Source organism: Ananas comosus, linkage group 19 (assembly GCF_001540865.1).
Source record: "Ananas comosus cultivar F153 linkage group 19, ASM154086v1, whole genome shotgun sequence".
Taxonomy (NCBI): domain Eukaryota; kingdom Viridiplantae; phylum Streptophyta; class Magnoliopsida; order Poales; family Bromeliaceae; genus Ananas; species Ananas comosus.
This window is the reverse complement of record NC_033639.1, coordinates 1,514,798-1,527,962: the sequence shown is the minus strand read 5'-3', so window position 1 is coordinate 1,527,962 and position 13,165 is coordinate 1,514,798. Positions and strand designations below refer to the sequence as shown.

Genomic DNA, 13,165 nt, shown 5'->3' with positions numbered 1-13,165 from the left:
GTGCAAGTGATATGTATTGTTGTTAGGGATGTCAATGGGTCGAATTCGGAGCGGCTTTTCAAACCCGAGCCCCAACCCAACTCCAAACCCGAAATCCGAACCCAAACCCTAACCCGATCCCGAATGCGAAAATTCAAACCCGAGATAATTATCTCTCTTTTCACTAGTTCAAATATATATATATTACATTAAATTTAAAATTTTAAAATACAAATTCAAATATATCATCAAATTTTTATATATATATTATATATAATGTAAAATAAATTTGGATTCGGATTGGGTTCGGGTTTGGGTTGGGTACAGTTAAAATCTATATTCCAATCCATATCCGATAGGTTTTTAGTTTTGATATTCAGATATGAAATTATATCCATTTAGCATCAGATAAATTCGCTCTCTGTTCGAATTCGGATTTGAATAAAATTTCGGGTAGTCGCACCCATTGACATCCCTACTTGCTGTTAAAAGGTACCAAAAGTGAAGTTACTCTTTTTTAGGGCGGTTTTGGCAAAACCCGAAACCAAATCCGAATAAAAAATTGAAATCCGAAAACTGTAAATGAAAACAAATATGGGAACTTGTACCCGAAATAGAAAATCCGAACCCGGTAATTTAAATGTACTAAATATTAAAGTAAATCACTAATATATATTATCAAAGTATGAGTTGAGCTGGAATGTTATCGGTAACAAATGGACTCCGTTGTCATTCATTTATTTTCGATAATGGAGCCTCCAAATCGACGATCAGTCGATCAGCACCGTTGAACATGATCTATATCGCTTGAAGCATTTAGAAAACAAATTTCAAATCTTTTCGACATTATTGAACTAATGATAAAAGGATTTCAAAAATTTATAATTTTAATAGTAAATATGAGGCGTTTTCTGGTTTAACGGTGTAAAGCTATCCAAATCAATTGAATTTTGGTTTGAAAATTATTTAAACTATTTAGAACAAGATCTATATTCTCGATCTTGATTATAAAATTTCTATCGTCACTTTGTAGAGGATATTTATTTTCAGCTATTTATTTTCGTGTTCGCTTGATGGACGGGAGAATAATATCTGAAAAGTCTGGTAATTTTTCAAACATATAATTGTTTGTAGATGGCTCTTTAAAAAAATAAAAAAATAAACAAATTAAAATGAAAAAGTACAGTATCCTCTTAAACAGTTCAACATGTTTTTCAAAACTCTATGATGTTGCCACGCCAGCGAAAAGCCGCCGCTCGGCACGAACTTTAAAGCACCGGCTCCTGAGTGTGGCTGCACGAAATAATAATACATTAAAAAATATTTTTCTAATGCAAATAGTATCATATTAGAAAAATGTTACATCATTAATTAATGTAATAAGTACATTTAAATAATTATTCATTACTTAAATAATAAAATAATTAATTAATTTATTACTTATAATTAATTAGCTGGTTAATTATTAATAACTTAATGTGTTTATCCATAAACTTATGTGTGTATATATATTGATCAACTATTAATATTTTTTTAGAAAAACTTCAAAAACACCCCCAGTGGTTTCGTAGTTTCTCACTTTACCCTCCCTGTGGTTTAAAATGTATCAATTTGCCTCCATATGGTTTCGTTTTTATCTTTTCGATAGCTTTTTCGTTAATATTTTATTAAATTATATACAAAAAACTTCAGATACCTATCTAGATTTATCAAATATTCACTTTAGTATCTTTTAATTTTAACTTTATTACTGATTTAAGGAAAAAAAATGAAATTGATAAGAAAAAGAGAAAAAAGAAACCATAGGGAGGCAAATTGATACATTTTAAACCATAAGGGGGCAAAGTAAAAAGGTACGAAACCACATAGGGTTTTTTTTGAAGTTTTCACCCTAATTGCATTTGACGACCTTTAATACCAAACAGGCCCTTAACTTATAATGAAACGAGCAAATAATAATATACGCACCAAATAGAGTTATCACCGAAGTCCCTATAAACATAGTGAATTACAAATATATTTCTATAAAATTCAACTTTTATATATTGTCCCTACAAAAAGTCATAATATGTTCAAATATGTCTCTCTGGTTTGTCACTGTTAAAATATTATTTATTTTCTAAGTGAAATGACCTTTTTGCTGTGTCTCTCCAAAAATTCCAATGATTAATTGAAAAGGGGTAAAAAAGTCAATTCACGTTATTAACTAACTAGAGTTACCGACCGTCCCTAGAGCAAATGGCAAAGGGCTTAGTGGTTGATACCCGAGACCCAAGTTTGAGTCCTAATTGAGTCACATTTCCAACTAAGTTTATTTCTAAATGAAATAAACAAAGCAGGTAGCGTGCTACCTATCTCTAAAAAAAAAAAAAAAACTAACTAGAGTTAAGTATTTTACTTATGATTAACTAATTTTTTCTAACGGATCTTACTGGAAGAGGCATATTTGAAAATATCAAGACTTTTGTAGGGACAATATATGAAAGTTAAACTTTATAAGAATATATTTACAATTCACTATATTTGCAGGGACTTGTTTGAAATTAACCCTATTTCTTTAATCCCTGTTTGGTTCATATAAGTTAATTTTTTTAAAAAAAATTAATTTACTATGTAATTTTTATTTTTTAATATCTTTAATATAATTTTTGTTTCATTTTATATAAAAAATAAATTCTAAATTCTTATATAGTTTTTTAAAATTTAATTTTCTTTCAAGATCATAACGGTCCAAATGGTGAAAAAAAAGGAATTATATATTTTGGAAGCTTTAAACGAATATATTTAAATAATTAAAATTTTACAGGGGCAAATCTGTAAATTCAAAACTTTTTACGAAAATATTATATAAAATTTGCCCAAAAATATAAGCATCTCCGATGGAGAGTGTGTTTACAAATTTATGATAAGTTAGGGGTCTCCATGCAATTGTTCCACCAAACCAAAGAAACTTTTTCGCACATTATTAAAAAAAAAAAACGCCTTTTCCGAAGATCGAATCAAATCATTCGAAAAAAAAAAAAAAAAAATCATCGCATGTTTCTCCCAAATCCGATACGATAAATTTCTCGAACAAAATCCCCGGTAAGAAGATCCAATCATTAATTTATTCCCAATTTCCGATCCCATTTTGATTCTTTTTTTTTTTTTTTCTGGGTTTTTCCCCAAATTTCCCGAATCTCCTACATTTTCTTTTGATTCCACCAAAATTGGGTGTAATTTAGATCTTCGCATAGTTTGATCCTACTCCCTTTTTTCTCCCCCACCACTTTAGTGATTTAAATGCAATTTTTTGTTGTAAATTTGTGATTTTTTTACATATTGGGAATGTATAAACTAGTGTTTTGTTTCTTTAAAAAGGAATAAAAAGAAATGCTTTAATTTTATACCACTCATCAAAAAAATGCACTTTTTTAAGTAATTTCATTTGCTTTTTGTTATACATTGTTTCTTAATTTTGTTATAATTTTCTAAAAGGGGTGTTCTTTTTGATTCTTGCATTGTAGTTGTTAGAGTTTTTTTTTTTTTTTTTTCCCTTAACAACTCAGTGTGTTTTAGTGTAGGATTTATTGTTATTATGCTCTAAAAAACACAAAAAAAAAGAAAAAGTAAAAGAAAACCTATTATACTTTATCACAATTTGAGATCACCACCCGAAAAAAAAAAAAACAAAAACCACCTCAACAATTTGTTTTGAGGCTGTTTATGTCGCGAAATGCGTAATTTTCTAGGAGGGTTTATGTCATATTTCGCGTAATTTTCTAGGAGGGTTTATGTCATATTTTGCGTAATTTTCTAGGAGGATTTATGTCATGTTCGAAGTTCGAATGGCGATCAAAATTCACGCTTTATGTCGTGTTCGAAGTTCGAATGGTGAATCAAAATTCGCGCTTTTGAAGTTCTAGTGGTTTCGGGGGCCATTTTCCCATTTATTTGTGCCTCCTAAAAGTGTAGGTTACTCAAATGAAACTGCTTAATTAGCGAGTTTTAAAACAAGCTTTTTTTGTTGCACTTAATTAGCAAGTTTTAAGTTGGATAGTGTATGTGTTGGAAATCCGAAAGATAATTTGTTTTTATTCTTCTAATTCCTTTTTTAATTTTGTTTCTATTTCTTAAATTAACTTTTTTGTTCAGTAATCTTCTTAGCAGGCTCAGCTGACGTAAACCTATCTAGTTTTGTGAAAGCCAAAATGAGTAGTTTCAAATACGACGAGGAGAAGCCGTCGTCAGGTGCGAAAATTGGAAAATTTTCTCATCTTTTACTTCGATACTCGCAAACCATTAGCCTTTGTTAAAGTCGATCCCTCGACTTTATTCATTTCTTTTCTTTAATTGAGAACACCCTCAATTTTTTTTGTGTTACTTTTGTTCATAGAATTGAGAGCTTCATTAGCTATCGGCCATTTACTGTTAATGAGATCTTCAATTTTAGATTTAATGGAAGTACTGCTAAATTTAACAAAATCCCCAATCCAATGAACTAAAATAATTCCAATCAAAATAAACAAAACATAGGAGATATCAATTGGAAAAAAAAAGCAGAAAAGAGGTCAAGGGGATGTATGTTGAAATTTAGGGTTTGTTTGAGCCATCTGGAGCTTGCGTAGCGTGTTTATTTGGGCAGAGCTGTTTGAAGAAGCACTAATAGCTGTAATCGCCCTAAAATTTCTCGCCGCAGTGTGAATTGAAGCTGCAAAATTAGAGCATATGCTTTTGTTTCCCGAAAGCTCATTTCAACTTCCCAGTGCAGCAAAAGCTCCATATTCTCTGTTTGTCCAATAGCCAGCTTCTCGAAGTGAAGCAGTTTTTATGAATATCTGGCATTCCGGCCAAACAAACATTTAGTTCATAAAGAACAAATGCAACATAAATGAGCTACGTCCCAATTTTGGAAGAACTTCGAAACAAATTCTATGCTTGTAATGGCGATTGCAAACTTTTCCAGGCAGTTATTTGTCAAAGAAGCATGTATGCATGTATAACTGTGGCTATTTAGCATAAATGCAACTACTCAACACCCACGACATCGTAATTGGATTGGGTTTGATTAACGAACATCTTTTAGCATTGCTGAGTTGCGTCACTGCGTCATATAACGTGGTGTATACGTGTACCTATATCTGCTTAGAACATCAAATGTATCAGAAGGTGCTCACAGAAAAAATGTCGAAGTGCAGTTTTTAATGGATGATACTTATGTTTGTTTGATTACTTGATTTTCTCATTTCCAAACGATTACAGTGCTTCATTCAACTGTGGCAATACGACCTACAATTGATCACTTCAACTCGAGAGCTAACTCTTGCTAACATTAATCAGAGTGCTATTTGTATCTTTAGTTATTTATACAATTCGGAGTCACCAATACTTGTGCGGGATTAGGGGTTAGGCTATTGGGATTTGGTGAAACTCATTTTCGGGAAAATTTTGTACACTTTGTGATCTTTTTCTAATTACTTGGGCACTGATGAAAATATCTGCGGAACTTTTTGTTGTACTTTTGTTCAATAATCAGACTAAAACTGTTTGTTCTGTTAACAGGCAAGAAAAAGCTGAAGGAATTATTGCTTAAAAGCGATAACCGCATTTGTGCAGATTGCAGCGCCCCAGATCCTAAATGGGCGTAAGTGCATCTAACTTGTACGAGAAACTGGCAAGTCGATCATATCTAAATTTTGTAATAAACATACTTTTTGTTCCTCCTATCCTCATTTACTTTAAAAAAAAATAATCTAAGAAAAGAATGGATCTAAATAAGAGAGTAATGATTGATGAGATCGAGACTTGAGTAAATACAAACTACTTGCATGGGTTTGAGCAAGTAACGTTGTACTAAAGCATTGAAAATGAATAGTATTTGCGTCGTTGAGGGTAAATTACACTCTTGGCTCTTAAACATTGGGGCGAGTGACACTTTAGTCCTCAAACTTGAATTCGTTGCACTTTCTGGCTTGAACTTTCTGAATTGTTACAATCAAGTCCCACAACCCCATTCTTTTGAGTAAATATTGATGAATTACTAATGTGGAAGTGATGTAGCATCTTAATTATTGCCGCATCATCAAGTACGATATTGCTATATTACTTCCACGTTGGTAATTTATCAATCTTTACCAAAAAAATTGGGTTGTGGCACTTGATTGCAGCATTCAGAAAGTTCAAGCCAGAAATTGTAATGAATTAAAGTTTGATGACCGAAGTGTCACCATAGTTTGAGGACCAAAAGTTCCTTTTGCCCTAACCTTTGTCATTCGTTCTTTTCGTCAATCACCGGTAATAAAAAATAGTTCTTGTGATTTGTAGAGATTTTTTATCTAATTCTCACGGGGTAGGATTTTAGGAAGAACCACTCATGAACTTGAGATGATTGATATGATTAAGAGCCGCATAATAACATTCTTCAGATATGAGATCAGAAATATATGCCATTAAGGGTCGAAATGAATACGAAGGAAGAGCATTATCAATTTGCGACATCAACTGTATCGCTCCTTCAGATTTGTCTGTGAATTGGTGGACTACAAATTCTCTTTTTCAATTTTTATCTCGTGAGTGGTTCAATGATTTGGGTTTGCAGGTCGGCAAACATAGGGGTATTCATATGCTTAAAATGCAGCGGCGTGCACAGGAGTCTTGGTACGCATATATCGAAAGTATTATATATGCGTTAACATATTCATCTAATTTATAATTTTGTCCACCTCTGTCAATTTTTAATTGTGCATTATTTCTACGACATATTCACGGACCAAGGGAGTGGTCACAGTTCCATCTTAATTTGGCATTTTGTGCAGCGGAATATCATAACCCCACATTAACAATAGTGCTAGCTTCTTTACTTGCTATAAAGTCTACATATAAATAGATTTTTATTTTTTTGTTTTGTTATTATTAAGGAAAATACACCTCTCGATTTATAGTTTCACATTAAATAAAAAATTAACTATCAATGAATTGAGTTCTAGGTACGTCCCTGCACATATTGATAGGTCAAAACAACATATAGCGTTTGATAATGATATTTATCGACCGTGGCCTTTTAGGTTCTTTCGGTGACATTAGATGAATAGACGGACGATGAGATTGACGCTATGGTAGAAGTCGGAGGAAACTCTTATGCTAATGCAATATACGAGGCGTTTCTTCCACAAGGATGTTCCAAACCTAATCCGGGTTCGTCTCATGAGGAAAGAGCGAGTTTCATCAGGTAAACTTTAATCAGCATGTTGTTTATTCACTTTATCGTTCACACGGTTGAAAGTGACTGATCATGAGAAGCCGTATTATGATCCCTTTAGGTCGAAGTATGAGTTACAGGAATTCCTCAAACCAAGTCTACGGATCGTTTCTTCGAAAAGCTCTTTCCAGTCTTGCGATTCTGGAAAAGTCAGCTGCTCTGGCTCGGACAGTTTCAAGAGTTCAGTAAGATATTACTTTCTTTTCGGTTAATTACAAAGTTTTCCGTTCTATAAAACCTTCATCTGATTCAAAATCGTCCTTCCACCATGAATTTGGATGACTCCGAATAAAGTTATTTTCGAAGAAGCTGCACTTTTAATGGCGTATACGAAAATTCTGATTATATCATGTAAAATATCTGCTAAGATTGTAAATAAGCATGAATAGTGTTAGGATCCTTTCCTATGTTTAGAGTAACCGTGCGACTAATTTTTTATTCTTTCGACTTGTTAATAGGCGGGCATGGTCGAGTTCATTGGCATACTAAAGGTCAAAGTGATAAAAGGAACAAATCTAGCCATCAGAGACATGCTAAGTAGCGATCCTTATGTCGTCTTGACCATCAGGCAACAGGTAGTTTAGTTTCTTCTTTTGTTCAACATTTTAGTCATTTTTTGTGCTGTAGAAAAGAGTTTTCCGCTAATTGTACGAAGATAACGCTAAATGCGTGATAAATATTGTGTTTTCTTTAGAAGGTGATATTACAGCCTCTTCAAGTTATTTTCTTTTCCCCTTAATTACAACTTTTTGGTGCTCAAATTTTATTTTGTTGTAATTTCTAGCACGAACTTTCTAAACTGTTGCAATCAAACCCCACAATCTAATTTAGCTGATTAAATATTGACATGCTGATAATGTAGAAGTAATGTGACATCTTAATCAGTACCATGTCATCAATCACAGTACTACTACATAACTTCCATATTAGTGGCACATCGACATATAGTCGACTAAATTGGGTTTTAGGACTTGATTGCAACAATTTAAAAAATTGGAGCCAGAAATTACAACAAATCAAAGTTTGAGGACCACAATGTCATGCTCCTCATAGTTTTGAGACCAAAAGTGTAATGTAGCCTTTCTTTTCTCACTGAGTTTTGACAAGATGATAGCTTTATGCAGAAAGCGTGAACTGCTGTTATCAAAAGCAATTTGAACCCTATCTGGAATGAGGAGCTCAAGTTATCTGTTCCTCAAGATTATGGGCCTCTGCAACTGGTATGTTCACTACCTCAACAACGATAATTGTTCGTTTCGGCATTTTACGGTGTTTAGGTAGATCGATTAGCACTACGCGTAAGCCATTTTTCATCAAAAAGTATTAAACTTAAAAGTGCGAAATCACGTAGGGTAATTAGTATTGGTGGATTAGTCAATTGGTCGGCCATTCACGAGAGTTCATGCAAAATTACTTATGAGGAGTTTACTACTGTTGAGGGGACGATAACTACATAAAATTAATGGCATAGTCACTCTATTTTTTCCGTGCTATATGTTCTATTTGTTGGTTGTACCTTCTTGTTTAGTGGAAAACTCGATTCATCGGCGATCGACGTTTCCGTTTTATGCTTTCGATCCTCGTTTGAGAAGTTGAAAAGTAAATTTCATGAAGAAGGTTAAACCAGGAAAGTTGAAATCTATCGTTGGTTTGCAACATGCTTCAGCTTAAATACATTAGTCGAGAAATGATACTAACTTGTATATATATAGGGGAAACTTCAAATACCTCTCCTGTGGTTTCGCACATTCTCACTTTAGTACCCTCTGTGGTTTCAAGTGTATCAAGTTAATACTCTGTGGTTTCGTACCTTCTCACATTAGTACCTTGTGGTTTCAAGTGTATCAAGTTAGTACCATATGGTTTCACACTTTCTCACTTTAATACTCTGTGGTTTAATATTTCGTTAAATTATATACTCCGAAGTGGATAATAAAAAGAGAAAATTGAAACCATAGGGTACTAACTTGATATAAAAATGAAACCATAAGGTACTAACTTGATACACTTGAAACCACAGGGTACTAAAGTGAGAAAGTGTGAAACACAGTGAGGGATTTTGAAGTTTTCCCAAATATATATATATATATATATATATTATATATATATATATATATATATATATAGTCCGGCTACGGTGCTTGTAAAAGCACCAAGCATTTGGTGCTTGTGAATTTTTTACCGTTAGTCTATGCCTTTGATCATTTTCACACATTAGATTATACTATTCAACCAACCACCCACTCAACCCAAGGCGGCCTATCATCCTAACTGCACATCTATTAATCCAAGGGCCAAAAACTTACAAGCACCAATGACTTGGTACTTTTAAAAGCATAGGAGCTCAATTCATGAAGCATACGGAAAAGACATCGATACAGAGAATAAAAAAAAGGGGGAAAGGGGGTCTCCCTGACGTAGTCCCTTTTACAAGCGAAAAGCGGGCCGGGTACTTCGTTCAGAAGAAGCCGATAGGCGGGTCCAGCAAGCCATTCATCCAGTCGATCAATTGCATGCCCAAGCCACAGGAAGTTAGGAGCTGAATTAGGAAGTTCCAGTTAATATGATCAAAAGCACGCTCAAAGTCAATCTTAAGCAGGGCTGCTTTGTGCTTATTAGTAATATAGTTGGAAGTTAGTAGATTCATAATATATCATTGATTACATAGAACAAGCAATTAAGATTCCACAAATAGCAGAGTTTGTTATATCAATATGTTGTCTTATCTACAATAATAGTAATATGATCAAATATAGATTGTCAGATCTGAATTTAGGTTAGCACTTCAGCTTAGACCAGAATCTGAAAGAGTATATGGTGATCCCAACAATTCATGCAATATATGCCCAACTAAGTTTATACAATAAGAGACAATAAGAGGCATGATATGCAAATATAAATAGCTGGTTTTCAACCTACAAGTTGCTTTTAACTGCAGCTTTCAGAAGAAGAGAAAGAGGACAGAAAGGTAGGAAGACAAATTACCGATATGTTTAGGCCGTTGGAGAAAGATCTTGCGGTGGCTGGCGGTCTGAGATGATGACTCTCACAGTAGGATGCGTCCTGCGCCAGTCATTAATCTCCTTCACGAAACTAGAGGGCATCTCTTTACATTCTAGAACTTGTAAGGTGGTGATGTGATCCAGACCATTCGGAACCACATGCAGATTGTCGCAACGATGGATAGACAAGTGCATAAGATTTGGAAAGGATCCGGGCTCAATGTTGAGCAGTGCTAGATGACATAGGTTGCTGAGCTCAAGGTAAGATAAATTTGGGAAGCTGCCTGGAGAACAAGAAATATTCTCACATTGGCAAGCATCGTCTCTCAATTTGAGAATCCTGAGGTTTTTTAGCTGCCCTAGTGTTTGAGTTGGCTCTCCTTGCAAGTTTGAGCGAGACAATGTGAGCTCGGTGATGTTAGGTGCGAAATTTTCGATACCGCAGAGTTCATCGGGCTGCAATGTTCCATCTAACTTCAACTTATGTAGCTTTGCATGAGTTGATGTTGCTGTAAAAACCTTTTGAGGGATCTCGTTGGCTCGTAATGTTAGAGTGTTCAGACTACTTAACAACTTAAGACACCCAACCAATTGGTTGTTCCTGGTGTTTTGATAATAATCATCGATTTTAAGGGTTTGAAGATTATGCAGTGGCATGCCAGACCTCAATGCTTGTGAGTTCAGCAAATGCACTGAGCTCAAGTATAAGTGGCGAAGCTTTGTAAGCATCCAAACTTCAGATGGCAACTCTGTGATAGATGTACCTCTTATATCTAGAGTCTGCAGATGTGGAGGGATCCCATTGAAATATGGTATCGTCGCAAAACTGGTATCTTTCAATCCCAAGTATCTTAATCTAGTCATATCTTCAATATAAAGTCCAAGCCTGTTGCCTTCTTCAAATCCATCAAGTTCGAGCACTCTGAGGAATTCCATTCTTTTATCAGACCGATTAATTTTTCGAAAAAAGTTGAAGCAATCTTTTGACCAGTCACAGAACCACCATTTTTTCCTGTTGTCCCTGGAGGTTTGAATGATTCTGCCTGTGGGGAAAACTAAAAGAGCTCTTAGTTTTTCATTGAAAATTCCTGTTAATTTATCAAAGCTTGGATGGAGCGCCACACGACGAGCAGCTATCTCTTGGGGCTTTGACTCCTCTTCAATACTAGTTATAGTTTCTACCCGAAGGAATCGACTCTCTCTTGCTTTTGACTTTGCTAGCTCACCCAAGAGGTCGTGGACTCTTACCTTTTTAATACTCATATCAGGTCCTCGCTTCACTATTTCAACCAGGCACCTTTGTGCCAACTCCTCCAAGTAGTTGGTTGCAGTACCCTCTAGTGTTATGCCTTCTTCTTTGGGTATCAGATTATCTCCGATCCACAACTTCGTCAATTTTGAGGCACTGATTTCAGAACCTTGTGGGAAAGCTCCCAAGTAAAGAAAACAAAATTTCATGTTGTAAGGCAAGTCGTAGTAGCTCAAAGCAAGGATTTCTAAGCATTGTTTCCCATTATCCGTCGAATCCCAGTTCATATTATCAGGTAATTTCGACCATAGCGATAGATGCTTATGTTTTATCAAATCAAGACCTCCCAGTACCACCAGAGCAAGAGGCAAACCAGCACATTTCCTACAGAGCTGACGACCCAAGTCCTCTAGTTCTCTTGGGCATGTAGGTTGGTCTTGTGGAAAAACTTTTGTAAGGAAAAGTCGCCAACTATCATCCTCGTTTAAGGGCCTCATTTCGTAGGGTTCAGATCCTGGGTCATGATAAATGGCAACATCCTTGATTCGAGTTGTTACTATTATTCTACTTCCATTGCCCGAATTTGGAAGAGCTGCTTTTAATTGATCCCATACTTCTTTCCTCCAGATATCATCCAACACTATTAGGTATCTCCTCTGCTCCAAAAACGAATATAGCTTCTCCGTTAAGAACTGGACCCCCCAGCTCCTCGCACGATAAATTACATATTCCTTACCTTCCACATATTCGCTTAAGCCTAGTTGGTCAATCATGATCAACAAAAGGTCCATAATGTTGGGATCTTGATGAACAGGCACCCAAGCACAAGCATCAAAGTGGTTTTGAAGCTCACCACCGGAGTTCGCTTCTTTAAGCTGGGCAAAATAGGCATGACCGCGTACGGGAGCTTTAGAAAATAATTTATAAACCACAGCCGCAAGAGTGGTTTTGCCTGCACCACCCATCCCGGTGATGGCTACAACCTGTCGACGCCCCTCCGAGTGAAGCAACCTCTTCGCTATAAGGTTAGCATCATGTTCGAAACCGACAACCACATCATCACCAAGGTCTGCAAATGACCGTCTCCACGGATGCAAATGACCTTCTTGATCTGCAGCTGTACTACTGCTGCTTCCTTTGCCTCTTTGCTCGTGCAATTTAGGTACGTATATAGCTATCTCACGGATCTTGGATTTTAACTGTTTGATATCTTTCTGCAGTGTATTAGAATGAAATATCCTAGTGGCAGGAGCGTACCTCTTCTCAAGCGTATTGGTATAGGCATCGATCAAGTCGTCTGCTTCATATGCTACGTCTCTAACGGAGCTCAACCAAATCTTCGTGCCAGCGTCTTGTCTCTGCTTATAGTCTATGTTGTTGAGAAAGATCACCAGTGCCTGCAGTTCTTGTTTCAGTGATTCAAGATCGTCTGCCACCTTCCAAATTAGAGAAATTTCTTCGGTAAATAGGTCGTTAATTTTGTTCAGTATGTAGGAAATTATAGCATCTTCCGACATCTCTGATCTCCTATTCTTCTTCTTCTCTCTCTAGATCTCTCTCTCTCTCTCGCAGTCGGGTTGAGGGGATTTCGAGCCTAAAAAAAAAGCAAGAACAATAACAGGAAACAATTACAAAAGCAGAATATTATGAATTGCACAAAAAATGCACATAATCCCTGTATTTACAAGAACTACCTAC

At 35.4% G+C, this 13,165-nt stretch overlaps 1 pseudogene; it reads left to right on the top strand.

The window, feature by feature from the left end:
• On the top strand, window positions 2,910–12,933 carry LOC109724731 (annotated as a pseudogene).